Below are 14890 nucleotides of genomic sequence, written 5' to 3' on the forward strand. Positions count from 1 at the left end.
ACCATCCCTAGTGTGTTTGACTAAGTGCCATTCAATAACATCATCCCCTTCAAGTCCATACTTGATATGATATAGGTAAGTTTTATCATTATATCCCTTTGTTACTAGATGTCCTGTCAAATCGAAAAGACACAGAGTGATCATTCTCTCAATGATTTAACTTATCAGGCCTTAGACATCTAAACTCTCAACACATAAGAGGAACAAATCCCATCTTGATTGCATACATCCTCGTTGACATCTCATATAATATCTGAGCTCTTTCTTACACGTCATCGTGTTACCGAAATAACAAAGAATAGAGTCAAGATATCAGACTTGATGAAAAATCAGATCCGATATGCATCTCAGGTCAAAGGACACAATGATACTCGCCTTTACTCAAGGATTACTTATGATCAGTTGCACTAACTCCATGCAGTGATCCTTGAGAGCGGATCATGTCCAATATTTGTATCCCACAAATATCTATGAACCTTGGTGGCAAACCTATGCCCTATATTCATCACATGAATATCAACCAATCCGGGTTCATAATAGTCTTAACTTCATACTCGTTCCCACAAGTATGATCGACTACGGACGTTTAGAACAACATAAGTCATTCATGGATTAAACATGCAAATATAGAACATAACTCATTGAATAATTAAAACATAATTAATTTTCATGAGATATCCATTACATTCGTTCTTATACAAACACTAAATACAGATTAAATCCACTCACTAGAATACCGAAGTCCTAATGCACAAACATGACCCTCATGCTTTGGCCTATCGAGGAGCTTCGTGAGTGGGTCCGCAATATTTTGATCGGTATGAACTTTATGAATACATATCTTTCTCTTTTCAACTTCATCCCTTATGTAGTTGAATCTGCGCTCAATGTGCCTCGTTTTCTGATGAGCACGAGGCTCCTTGATCTGTGCAATAGCACCTTCATTGTCACAGAATATCTCTAGGGGCTCCTGAATGGTAGAGATAATCCCTAGATCCATGATGAACTTTTTCATCCATGCAGCCTCTTGGGCTGCCATTGAAGCGGCGATGTACTCAGATTCTGTAGTGGATAACGATACAACATCCTGCTTCGAACTCTTCCAAGAAACAGCGCCTCCATTCAAAATGAAGACATATCCCGACTGTGACCGAGAATCATCTCGGTCAGTTTGGAAACTCGCATCCACGTAACCCTTTACGACGAGTTCCTCCTCACCAGACCCATATATTAAAAACATATCCTTAGTTCTTCTAAGGTATTTTAATATATTCTTGACAGCCATCCAATGACTGTCACCTGGGTTGTGCTGGTATCTACTCGTTATGCTTAAAGCATACGAGACGTCCGGTCTAGTGCACATCATTGCATACATAATAGATCCTATTGCCGAAGCATAAGGAACATGCTTCATCCTATCCTGCTCTTCCTTAGAGCTAGGACTTTGGGATGAGCTTAACACGGTTCCTCTAGGAATAGGTACCAAACCTTTCTTAGAGTTTTCCATCCTGAACCTTTTCAGGATTTTATCAATGTATGCACTTTGATTGAGTCCGATCAATTTCCTTTGTCTATCCCTATAGACCTTTATTCCCAAGGTATATGTCGCTTCTCCAAGATCCTTAATTGAGAAACGACTACTTAACCACGCTTTAACGCTTTCCATACTTGGTATATCATTTCCAAATAAAAGTATATCATCGACATACAAAATAAGGAACATGACTATACTCCCACTAGCCCATTTATACACACACGCCTCATCACTGTTTTGGACGAAACCAAACGCTTTGATTTCTTCATTGAAACGATGATTCCACATCCGTGATGCTTGTTTCAACCCGTAGATTGATTTCCTTAACTTACATACTTTGTCTGGATTAGATGGATCGACAAAACCTTCAGGCTGAACCATATGGACATCTTCCTCAAGATATCCATTAAGAAAAGCGGTCTTGACATCCATCTGCCATATCTCATAATCAAAATGAGCTGCAATGGCAAATAATATCCTGATCGACTTAAGCATCGCGACCGGCGAGAAGGTTTCATCATAATCAATCCCTTGAGTTTGCGTGAAACCTTTTGCTACAAGTCGTGCTTTGTAAGTATCTAAATTTCCATGCATATCGGTCTTCTTCTTGAAGACCCACTTACATCCAACCAGTTTGGAGTTAAGTGGACGATCAACCAATTCCCAAACTTGGTTATCGTGCATGGATTGCATCTCGGCGCTCATGGCTTCAAGCCACTTGTCACAATCAGGTTGTGACATAGCATCTTTGTAGGAGATCGGTTCATCCGAATCGACCAAGTAGCAATCATCCACGAGAAATCCATATCTCTCGGGAGGTTGACTAATCCTACTAGATCTGCGAGCAACGTGTGTATGATCAACCATTTGATCACCTTCAACATCCTCGTGTTGAAAACTAGTATCGACCAACTGTGTATCATCCAGTGATTCTTGAACCTCTTCAAGTTCCACTCTCTTTTCACTAGGTCCTTCCATAAGGAACTTAGTTTCTAAGAAGTATCCTTTGCGTGAAACAAACATCTTTTGTTCACTAGGATCATAGAATATATATCCTATATCATCCTTTGGGTATCCTATGAAGATACACCTGATGGATCGAGCCTCAAGCTTATTTGGGGTGTCACGTTTAACATAAACTATGCATCCCCATACCCTTAAATATGAAAAGGATGGAACCTTTCCATGCCACACTTCATAGGGTATTCGATCCACCTTTTTGGTCGGGGCCATATTCAAAATACGAGCCGCTGTAAGTAGCGCATATCCCCAAAATGATGGTGGTAGTGAGCTTCGTGCCATCATTGATCGAACCATGTCCAACAGTGTTCGATTCCTCCTCTCGGATACTCCGTTATGTTGAGGAGTACCAGGAGGAGTGAGCTGTGAAATAATTCCACAATCTCTAAGATGACTTTGAAAAGCATCACTTAGGTATTCGCCTCCTCTATCGGAGCGGAGTACCTTGATTGTTCGGTCGAGCTGATTTTGTACTTCATTTTGAAATTCCTTGAACATTTCAAAGGCTTCATGTTTGTGTTTCATTAGATACACATACCCATATCGACTAAAATCGTCGGTAAAGGTAATGAAGTACCTTTCACTATTCCTACTAGTGGGCTTGAGAGGTCCGCATACATCCGTATGTATGATACCTAACAAGTCCTTAGCCCTTTCATTTGTACCTTTAAAAGGTTCTTTGGTCATCTTGCCTTGAATACAAGATTCACACTCATCAAACGAACCTAACTCATTTGTTTTCAAAAGACCATTCTTTTGGAGAGTATTTACACGATTCTTGTTTATGTGTCCAAGACGACAATGCCAAATGTAGGAATCACTCAAATCCTTTTTGAGTCTTTTAGTGGAAGTTTGATATAATGAGCTATTTGAGGTATTGTCATGAACCAATTCATAAATACCGTTGTTTGGTACAGCTTTAAAATAAAAGATACCATTAGATGATACATGCATTTCTGATTTTACAAATTTAAAGTCAAAGTTACATTGTCTAAGAAGGTGCACAGAAATAATGTTCCTAGTCAAACTAGGAGCATACAAAACATTTCTCAAAACAACTTCCAAACCACTTGGAAGCGATAAAGTGAAGTCTCCTCTAGCGACCACGTGCACCCTTGCACCGTTGCCCATGAAAAGACTCACTTCGCCCTTCTTTAAGTCTTAATTCCTTTTGAACCCCTGCAACCAATTGCAAATATGAGTTTCACATCCGGTATCCAATACCCATGTGTTAGAAGAAATAAGATTTAGCTCAATATTAATCATAAAGACATTACCCGAGGCATGCCCCGCATTCCTCTTGTCTCTTAGCTCTTTTAGGTAGACCGGGCAATTGCGTTTCCAATGTCCGGTCTCACCACAACCAAAACAAGGATCATCCTTATGACCCCTCGGTTCCACAACCTTTTGTTTCTTTGCCATAACCGGTGATTTGCCCTTACCCTTAAGATGCACAGGAGGACCCTTTCTTTTTGCTACCTTAGCCTTAGGATTGGGTTGAGATCGATTCTTGGATCTACCTTCATTGATCGCAAACACGGGTAAAACCCTTTTACCCATGCTCGCCTCGGCTGTTTTAAGCATTGAGTGAAGTTCTCCAATGTTTTTGTCCCACCCGTTCATGTTATAATTTAACACGAAAGTGTCGAACCTTTTCGACAAAGAGTTAAGGATCAAATCCGTTGCTAACTCTTTTGAGATGGGACAATTGAGCTTGGCGAGGCGATCAATGTAACTTTTCATCTTAAGCACATAAGTTGAAACTGGTTGATTATCATCCATTCTACATGCATGCAAGGCTCGAACCGTTTCGAACCTTTCAACCCTCGATTGCTTAAGGAACATTTCCTTAAGTTGAGTAATCATGTCGTACGCATTATGGTTTTCGAAATCCTTTTGGATTTCGGGAACCATAGTCGCCAACATGAGGCATGACACTTGAATGGAATCTTCCGTGTGTTGGACCCAATTCATATATTCGACCTCACTTCCCTCTTCCGGTTCATTGGGGATAGGTGTTTCCAAAACATGATATAATTTTTCTTGTTTTAAAACAATCCTTAAATTTCGGAACCAATCCGAAAAGTTATTGTGGTTAAGACGGTCTTTAGCGAGAATAGATCGGAGAGATACGTTTTGGACGTTAGGGATTATGTTGTCGTCGACGTGTGCGGCCATCTGCAGAATTTTAATTAAGTTCATTTTAGTGTTTTACATATTTTAATTATTAATACCCTTTTATATATACCAAATATAATTAATAATTAAAATCTAGAATCCAACGATAAACACGACTCCGGTTAGGTGACCTTTTTCCCATTGTCGGTTTATCAAGGTAGTTATTCATAACAATTGCAAACCCTTTTGCAACTTCTAGAGTTTATGGGACCGGTTCGAAATCATATTTCGTATCGGCATGTTTATCCCATCAACACCTATTAGACCCCATGCTTGGGTGACCCTCTTCACATGGTTCTAATTTAAGTCGTCCTACTTGTATCAACTTGTAATATTAACATACAAACGGTTAGGTGACCTTTTTCCCATTTATATGCCAATATTACCTCAACATATTAATTTACTCTACGCGGTTAGGTGACCTTTTTCCCACTAAGAGCTTACTAATATGTTAAGCGTTAATACAAAAGGATGGTGTTTAACTTGTTATCCTTAATTTTAAAAGGGATTTTTAGTTTTAATAATTCTAGTTATAAAACTTTAAATCATGTTCTAACATGCATTTAGTAACATGATTATTTTGAAACCATTTTCAAAATTCTAATTTATAATAAAACCATTTTATTATGGGCGTGAGACGGCTAGTTAATAAATCCATTTTATTAAACTATGTGTCACGTAATTACCGATAATTATTAGAACCCGTTTTATGCTTTGTTAATTAATTCTATGTGACGAAGTTGATATCCTAATATCTAGCAACCACATATTCAAACAATCAATTAACAAGCATACACAATTATACTAGACACGAGCCACTAAGTTAGACCACACTTGTTAGCCGAAACAAGTGTGTGTCTTAGGTCCAATCCTAAGGGACACATGACACATGGATGTTGTAGCTCCCACTCGATCCCGCATCCAAATGCTTCGAGCATCTTCTTCAACCCCGTTGTGATCCATTGGGCTTGAACTTGGGCCTTAGCTTCCATAAGCTTCCATTTGGTCTACGGCTCGGTCTAGTTTTAACAAACATAACCCGTTATGTCTTAGGAACCCGTTCCAAAACCCCTTGACCTTATCGGGCCTAGCCCAACCCATTTGGGCTTGACCCAATAACTTGATTATGAGCTTCGGCCCACTGAAAGGTCTAATGGGCTTCGGCCCATTTAACCAAAATGGGCTTCGGCCCATTTAACTTTCTTCCCTCCTTTATTTTTCTTCTCGGTTAACCCATTAACCTAATGAAGTGGGCTTCGGCCCAATCACATCCGAATTGGGCTTCGGCCCATGAACTCGGTTTTATATTTTTTTATTATATTTTTTTTTTTTGAACAAAGCCAAAAATAATAACAAGATTAAATACAAAAAATCATGCATGTTTATTTTTGTATAAAATCTTTCAAGGGGAAAAATATAAAACCGAAAACCCGAAGCTTAGTTTCCCGTATCCCGGCTCTTGATGCCATTTGTTGGGTTTCTATGGATAATTTATACTTAGTTAACCATTTAACTAGTCACAATTAAGGCGGAAGCGTGATATTTACAAACTAAACATATCTATCCATATGTATATATATATATATATATATATATTACAAGTTTATATGATATGTGTTCATGAACAACCTAGTTTATTCATGTCATAAGATTACCAATAATCTATATGTTAGAAACCCGAGGCAAGGATCAAGTAATACGGAAAAACTAAACTATCAAAGCTTGTAAAACTTACATTCTTAAACCTTTAAGAGATGTAGTTGGTGGTTGAAGAAGATGATGATGTTGATGCTAGACTTTCAAAGGAAAATCCTCAAACGGAATATACCCCGAGCCTCCAACACACACCGAGCTATGTTAGGGAGCTTGAACACCAAAAACCGAGACCCGAGCCTTTTCTTTTTGTCTTGGCCGAAAACAAGAAGAAAGAAAAGAAAGAGTTGTGTGGTTTTTTTTTACTTACTTGAAAGTTCTTGAAAGTCTTGATATATAAATATCTTACAATCAAATCATATCATGTTGTTAGGTATTAAGTCAAGTAAGAAATACTCAACATCCACCAAATCCATGACAAAACTTGACCATAACATTAGGGTGTGGGGCCCACCCAAAACCGGCCCCAAAATTATATATTTTTTTCTTTTTTTTTTTTTTATTTATTTTATTCTTTATAAAATATATAAACACCCCATCTTTTATAAACCATTTTACAAAAGAACATATAGTTAAATAATCATTCCAATAATAATTATTTGAATAAATAAATTAACCAATTAATTTATTTAACACTTTCAAGTAAGTATTCAGAAATCCGATTTTCTGAATGTGTCGTGTTCTGTATTTGTCTTATAGATCTTATCTTAACAAATACATAATTGGTGTGTGTCTAACTCGTTATTGGGTATGACCCGACTTGGATCAAACACAACTAGCCACATTAACCTAATTATGTGTCTCGGGCATACGGTATTCCAACAGTTTAGCATCAGATGGTAGCTGTCTTTCGTTCAACTGTAAAAAACCGGCTGCTAGGCAAGGAATCTGGCTATTCTTGCTTCTCAATCAGCTAGTAAGATGAACTTTTTTTTATTATTAATCATGTTACTTTTTTCACTATCAATAAACATGTCATGCGATCCCTAAAATTAACTCACTTGCATAACGAGGTTATTGTTGCTGCTGCTGCAGGCGCTCAATGCTGGAGGACAAAAGATTTGCAATAATTAGGTATTTAAGCTTCTGTACCTTTCTATCTTTATTTTTGCATTTATATTCATGATGAAATAAGTAAAAAATGTTGATTATATAAGATAGCAAAAAGAAATGTCCTCCTAGAGCTGAGGAGTTGGAGACAACACTTATGGAGATGGCACATGCATATTATAGCTGCAACAACTTCTTGATGACAACTAAGAATAGGAAAAAAAACAATACTTGAGGTTCAAATATAATATTCCTTTTATTGTTTCCTTGTATTATAAATATATTAACATTTAAAAGAACAACTACATTTTTTTTTAGTTACAGGCGCTATGGCGAGTTGAGCAAGAACAGAAAGTCAGATAAGATGCTCGTAGATTTGCATAATGAGATGCTGCAGTTCAGAGATATCTAGTGCGTTTACTTGAGGTGCTTTTTTAACCCTTAATTATATTGAGTTGATTGGGGTTATGATTAATCTCTAACGGGTCAAATAAGAAAATATTAGAAGGAACATGTCAAATGAGTTAGAAGTTCCCAAATTTCTAATTTAAAGCATAAAACTTCCGAGATCATTTAATTAAAAATTAATAATATTGTTGAACTATATATTCTTGTTGAAAAACAAAGCGTGTTTTGGGTCATCCTAGCCTAATCTGACCCGTCTTGATTTGTAGCAAAATTCACCCAATTCCAGGGACATGTGTAGGGCTGAAGTAGAAAGTTGTATAAATGAAATGACTCAAACACTAAAAAATAGCCCTGTGTGTATTGTGTGCATTTTAGTTCATTAAACTTCCTAAATTATTCCATTCAAGATTTTTCATTAATACTTAAATGATATAATTTTTGCAAATTGCACACTACTGACTATTTTGAAACTCTAAGTTGGACAAAAAGGTTAAGGTGAGGCTGTAACAGTTTTGACCCGATCAAATTTTGTAATTTTTTTTTTAATTTTCTTCTTAGGTTGGGGGAGGCAAAGAAGAATACATGAAGGCGGATTTTGATGTAGTTCAAGAAGAAAGGTTGGGTTATACGATGAAGTTTATTCTCCGATGTATAGTGTTGAATATTAACCAATATTTTTGTTAACTTTGGGAATATTTGTAATATTTTGACTTACGATGTTTAATTTAGAAATGAAATATATAATTTTGTAGCTATAATTGTGCCATTAATGTAAATTTTAGTAATTAGGCATATATATATATATATATATATATATTATGACATGCATAAGTGCAAGTCATATATTAGTGTCATAAATGGAGGGCATGAAAGCGTGTCATGAATGCATGTCATAAACCGTGTCATTAAACATGACAATGTGTGTCATATACAATTTATGACATGGGCTTCCACTGCATGCATTTGCGTGTCATGAGTACCCTTTTATGACACGCATTGCGTGTCATTAAAGGTGTTTTTTGTAGTAGTGATTGAAATGCCGGTTCAAACGCTAGTAGGCTATGAAATCCAAACTATTTTTCATCCCCCCCCCAACACACACACACACCGTGAATGCCATGGTGCCTTTGTCCTAATCATAAGTTTTGTGGTAGAACTGTAGTAAGTCAATTCTTCGCAAGAATCGCCGTTTTTTTTAATTTATTTAGTCGGGCCAACCTTTTTATTAGGACACGAGGCTCAAGCTTGACGGTTCTAAAATCCGGTGGTTGACAGGTGAAAAACAGATGAACAGACGAGTTGTGGTTGATCATTTTTGGTATTTTTGTAGAAATGTTGTTTTTTTTAATGGCCAATTTGGATCAATAACGGGCCACTGACCCCCTTAAGTCCAAAAAAAACATACCCACCTGAAGTCCTAATCCTAAATATGAAATGCGAGTGGTCAAAATGGCTATTGTGGTCATTTACCCTCTTTTTGGTAGAATTATCTACTATAAAAAATTAAGAGTTTTAGTGTCGCAAGGACCCCATTGTAGATATACACGAACCGGATATTCGAAAACCGGCTATTGGTCAAGGGTTATATCGGTTAATTGGGTCGGTTAGTAACTGTTTTCAAGAACAAATACCCTAACCGGTGTAGCCGGTTTCGGGTATAACCGAACCAGCTAACCAGTAATTAACCAGGAAAAAGGGTTCAAGAAAATAATTTAAAACCCTAAAAACGGTTTCAGTTAACCGGTTTTTGTAACCGGATATTGGCCAAAATGAGAACCCGGTTACTAACCGCTGATTTTTCTATGTAGAAACCGGTTAGAGGTACCAGTTACCAACTAGTTAGAGAATATGTTAAAAATTGGTTAACCGGTTTGGATGTACACCTCTACTCCATTGGGCCACTTAGCGGCACCTTATTGGTGGAAGATATTTAGTAATTAGTTTTTCTTTTAGTTCCGATATGTAACGAACATAAACTGACTGAATGACAAATTTGTTTTTGTTTTGTTTTAGTCTCGGTACCGTAACGAACGTGATAGACACCGATAAATTTGCATAGACTCATGGTGCTACCATAATGGAAACCTACTAAAAGCCAACTTTTTTTTCTTTTTGAGGTCTAGTGCCGTAACGAACGTGACCAAACCCGATCGAATTTGCGTAGACTGATGGTCGTATTTCACAAATGCTCAAGTTTTACGGACCAACACCACCCCATCGGTCCACCTCAATTTTGATATTTTTTTTGTGTGTAATTTATGTTTTAATTCTGGTACAATAACGCACGTAACATAACCCAATTGTATTGTGTTGACTTTCTGACTCAATGCTTGGGTTTTACCACCACCAGGGTTTTACCGACCTGTCCCGACGCAATATGTCAGGTAAAACACTGAGTTTAATTTACTATGGAGCTTGCATTATTACTTTGGCTAAAACTTGTTTGATTTATATATTATGAAACATTTATGCACTTCAGTTATTTGAAACATTTTAATGTAACTATTTTTTGAAATTGATTAATAGTTAGAGCATTCTCAACCTATCTATCATCGCTATCTCTATAATTGTACTAAGAAACACTATATTTCTCTCCCTTGTTCAATTAAATAATATTTTTTTATATCTTTGTCATTACATTTTTCTCTCTCTTCTACTCACAACCAATTCAACAAATATTAAAAAATAAATATGGCAAACTTTGTTTTCCCAAATTTATAAAAAACATTATCTTTCTCTCTCCACCATATAATTTATAATCATAATCACTTACAACATCACCCTATAATTTGCAAACTCCCCTCACAAAATTATAGGGGATAGGATGAGAATGCTCTTACTATATATCAAACAGGTGAAACGCCTCGAATCCCGGTAGTTTTATCATTGGATTTACTTATGACACGTAGTAGTCTTTCCCGAGAAATTGATTAATCATTGGCAATAGAAACATACATAAGCCATCCAACGTTCAAAACATAACATACAACCTTTAACGAAACATGAACCAAACATAACTCATGGGTGAATGCCGGCCTCTTTCAGATAGCTTATTGACTCATCCTCACTAGCACTGACAACTCATGCAACTAACTAAACTGATTTGCATACTAAAATTCAATTGCTTTGAGTGAGTTATAGTTTTAAAGGTCATAACAAAACTTTCATACATTGGAGTAACATACATTAGATGTAAGGTTTGCTCTCATCACACCCTTCCGGACCCTACGAATGGTTTTGTTTAGGCATGAATTGTTTAGGTATATTATGTGTGAGATGATGTCATGATACCTTGTAGACTTGTAGCTTGTTTAGGTATCCATGATATACATGTTCTCAGTTTCGGATTTGAATGGTTCTAAACATCCAAATAGGATCTTAGTTTTTGAGATCCCTTGTTACGTAGGATCTTTCAAAGCACATGAGTTGACTTCAGTTGTTGTATTATAAATTTATAATATTAACAAAGCAAAAGTGAGGTTCACGTATCTTTCAAGTTAATAATTTGGTCGTTGATCATGTTACTGAATCATGAGCCTGATCACTTATAGTATTATATTAAAACCTAGATGATTATGTGTTCAAACTTTGTAGGAGTATCTCCCTAGTTCCACCAAGCGGCGGCCCCTACAAGTGGGGAAGAACAGCCGCCTACTTTGTCTTAAAACACATGGCTTGTTGTTTCTTGTCGGACGGCGGTGGATTGCCCACTGAACTTTCCAAGGCTCCTGTGTAATAAATAATTAGTAGAATTCTTTTTTACGTTGTTGTAAGACACATGCATGAATTGAATTAGGGTTTTCTTACAAGAGGTAATTAATCCTATATAAAAAATAGGTGCATCTCTAAAGATTTACCATATAAAAAACTTGGAGAAAGCTCAAAATTAACTTACTGTGTCGCGATGGGCACGCGGAGAAAGCTCGGGCGGGTACCAGTTCGGTTCGTACCATATAAAAAACTTGTAGGGTTATTTGTGTAACTTAATGAAACTTGACGGTTATCATATTAATAAGTTATGTGGTTAATTACGTACCTGTGTTCCCGAGTCTTAATAATGGAGAGAAAAGAAAAGAATTGAATGGAAAGTAAAAAAATTTTGTGTTTCTGGTGTTCCCGAGTTCATGTAATAAAAGAAAGGAAAGGAAAAAAAACATTTCCTTTCTTTTCATTTCCATTCATTCTCCTTTCCTTTCTTGTTCTTACTTTCCATCCAATTCCTTCCAAATTGGAAAGAAACCAAATACTCTTTAAATCCTTTATTTTTCTCCTCTTTTCCTTTCCTTTCTTATCTTAAATGAATCTTGTGAACACAAGATTTTTTGTAATTCCTTTCCTTTCCTTCCAAAAAAAATATCAGGAACACACGCTTTTTTACATTTCCTTTCCTCTCAAGTTTCATTAATGGAAAGAAAGAAAAGGAAAAATGGTGAAATAAAGAAGAAAAGTTGGTAGAAAACTTTCTTTTCAAAATGTAAAGAGTTAAAAAGGAAGGAAAAGAAAAACAGAAAGGGAAAAGAAAGGAAAGGAAAACTTTCTTTTCCTTTCCTTTCTCTTACTGTGTTCCCGAGTTCTACTTAACAGAGGAAAAGAAAGGAAATTGATGAAAAGATTGAGATGTTTGTTTTCTCAAGTTTCATTTAAGGATGGAAAGGAAAGGAATGAAGAGTATTTGTGCTCCAGAGTTCCATTAAAAGAAACAAAAAACAAAGGAAAGGAAAGGAAAGAGTAGGAAAATAAAGAGTAAAATGATGGGGTTTGGTTTCTTTCCAAATTGAAAAGAATAAGAAGGAAAGAAAGTTTGGGAGAAAGGAAAAAGGAGAGAAAAGATAGGAAAGAAAAAACATTCACTTTCTTTTCCTTTCTCTCCTTAAGTAAACTCGGAAATACAGCGTAAGTGTAAGTTGTGGGATACCATATGCAAATAAGTGTATCATTGCATAAATTCCAAATTATCAATATCAATATCGGTAAGCGAAACCAATATTGGTATTTGTTTTTATGGTTTTCAATTGATATAAAGCTCATGTTAATCATATTTTTTTCAACATATCACAACTTTATATTTTTTATTTCCTCTTTTGGTTGTTAACGAGTATCCGTAATGTAACAAATCGATAACGACCGATTTCATGTCACATCCCTGCCACAACATGCAGGTTTCATTTACTATATATTCTGATTATATGAAAACCTTACCACTAATTTGGAAAAGCCATGTCTAAAATAGGAATAATTAGACAAAGTAATTATGCGGAACAGCAGGTGCCTAGCTACAATAATCTCCATCAGCTATATAACTTTTGGTTTCCTAAACAGGAAGATTAAATAAAAGAAAAGTATTGATGAAGCACATGGGGGGCATATATAACAAGTTAATTAGTCATCCAAAATCTATTTAAAATTCATACTTCTTTGCTCCTTAATTTGAAATTCTTTTAGGAAATTTCTAAGATACCCACTTTTCAAGTGTGTTACTTTGTTTTATATACACCTCTACACGCCATAGTCTATACTATTGTAATGGAAATAGTCGATTGTAAAACTAGCGAACGATTTTGCGACAAATATATATTGAAAGGTCCATAGTAACATAGTCCTAATTGGTCAATCATAGTGATATCTAGTCAAACATTATCATATATGGTTGTTGCTACAAGAAAGATAAAACCAATGATAGTGAATGGACTGGTTAGGCTAACAGGCTTCAAGGGTTCAGGTTAACCTAACGCAGGTCGTGGTGTCCCTCTACGTTTGCAAAACGTAGATGGAGGTTCACTAGTTTGTTGTTTGATTGTTACAGTTCACCAAGGATCCGGAACCGTGATGTTTGGAATCGGTTTAAGGATGATGTTCTTGGTGAAGCTATGAAGTTATTGAAGTAAGAAAGAAATAAGCTAAGACCATATTTCTCAAGGAAGAAGAGAAGATAAGGGAGAGTATGTTATCTGCCCAAATCTGTTGTGTTCTTGTTTGTGACTAAGCATCTCTTATATAGGTGAAGAGATGTAAGCCTTTTAGTCCAGTTGTAACTAAACTAGTTAGCCTCTTGTTTGCATAGAGAGTTGACCTTTATGGGCGGGAAGCTTTGGACCGCTGGTCCATAGTTAAAATAATATTACTTTGTCTGAGCATGTCCTTTGCTCAGAGGGGACAATGATGTGAACAGTGATGTGACATTGTACTGTATCACGTGTGTACTTATTTACATAAGTTTGGGCGGGAAATAAAGCGTTTAGCCTTTTAACCCTTTTAGCGTTAACGTGTTCCAGCCATTTTATTATTTCCTTGGGCTACCCCGTCACCAATGGTCAACCACATCCTTGTGCTATCTTGACTTTCTGGTTGTTCTCTATGGTGAGGGGCATCGAAGCCCCTTCACAGTATCACGTCATCGTCATGTAAGAAACGGGGTTTCGAAACCCTTCTCCATAACGTCCCGCTGTGGTTAGAGCCCCTTTAGCGCCCCATCTTAAGTACTAATAAACAAAAATAATGATGCCTAGGAGTCCTAACCACATTCATTTCTAAATTAAAATTCCATACCAATTTTCTAATCTCTCTTCTCCTTGGTCATTGGTAAAAATGGTTTGACTCATGAGTTGCATCTCAAAATACAATGCATACATTAATGACTATTTACAATAATATAAACCTAAAACATCTTAATCTTATCTTAAAATACTAATAAACAAAAATAATGATGTCTAGCTGTCCTAACCACATTCATTCCTAGATTAAAATTTTATACTAATATTCTAATCTCTCTTCTCCTTAATCCATCATATCCATGGGTCATTGGTAAAAATGGTTTGACCCATGAGTTACATCTCAAGATACAATGCATACATTAATGACTATTTACAATAATATAAACCTAAAACATCTTAATCTTAAAATACTAATAAACAAAAATAATGATGCCTAGCTGTCTTAACCACATTCATTCCTAGATTAAAATTTCATACTAATCTTCTAATCTTTCTTCTCCTTAATCCATGCTATCCATGGGTCATTGGTAAAAATGGTTTACCCATGAGTTATATC

The sequence above is a fragment of the Bidens hawaiensis genome, unplaced genomic scaffold (genome assembly GCF_021521415.1).
Source record: "Bidens hawaiensis isolate Kalapana, Puna unplaced genomic scaffold, B.hawaiensis_p1.1 tig00019312_1, whole genome shotgun sequence".
In the NCBI taxonomy this organism is placed as follows: Eukaryota; Viridiplantae; Streptophyta; class Magnoliopsida; order Asterales; family Asteraceae; genus Bidens; species Bidens hawaiensis.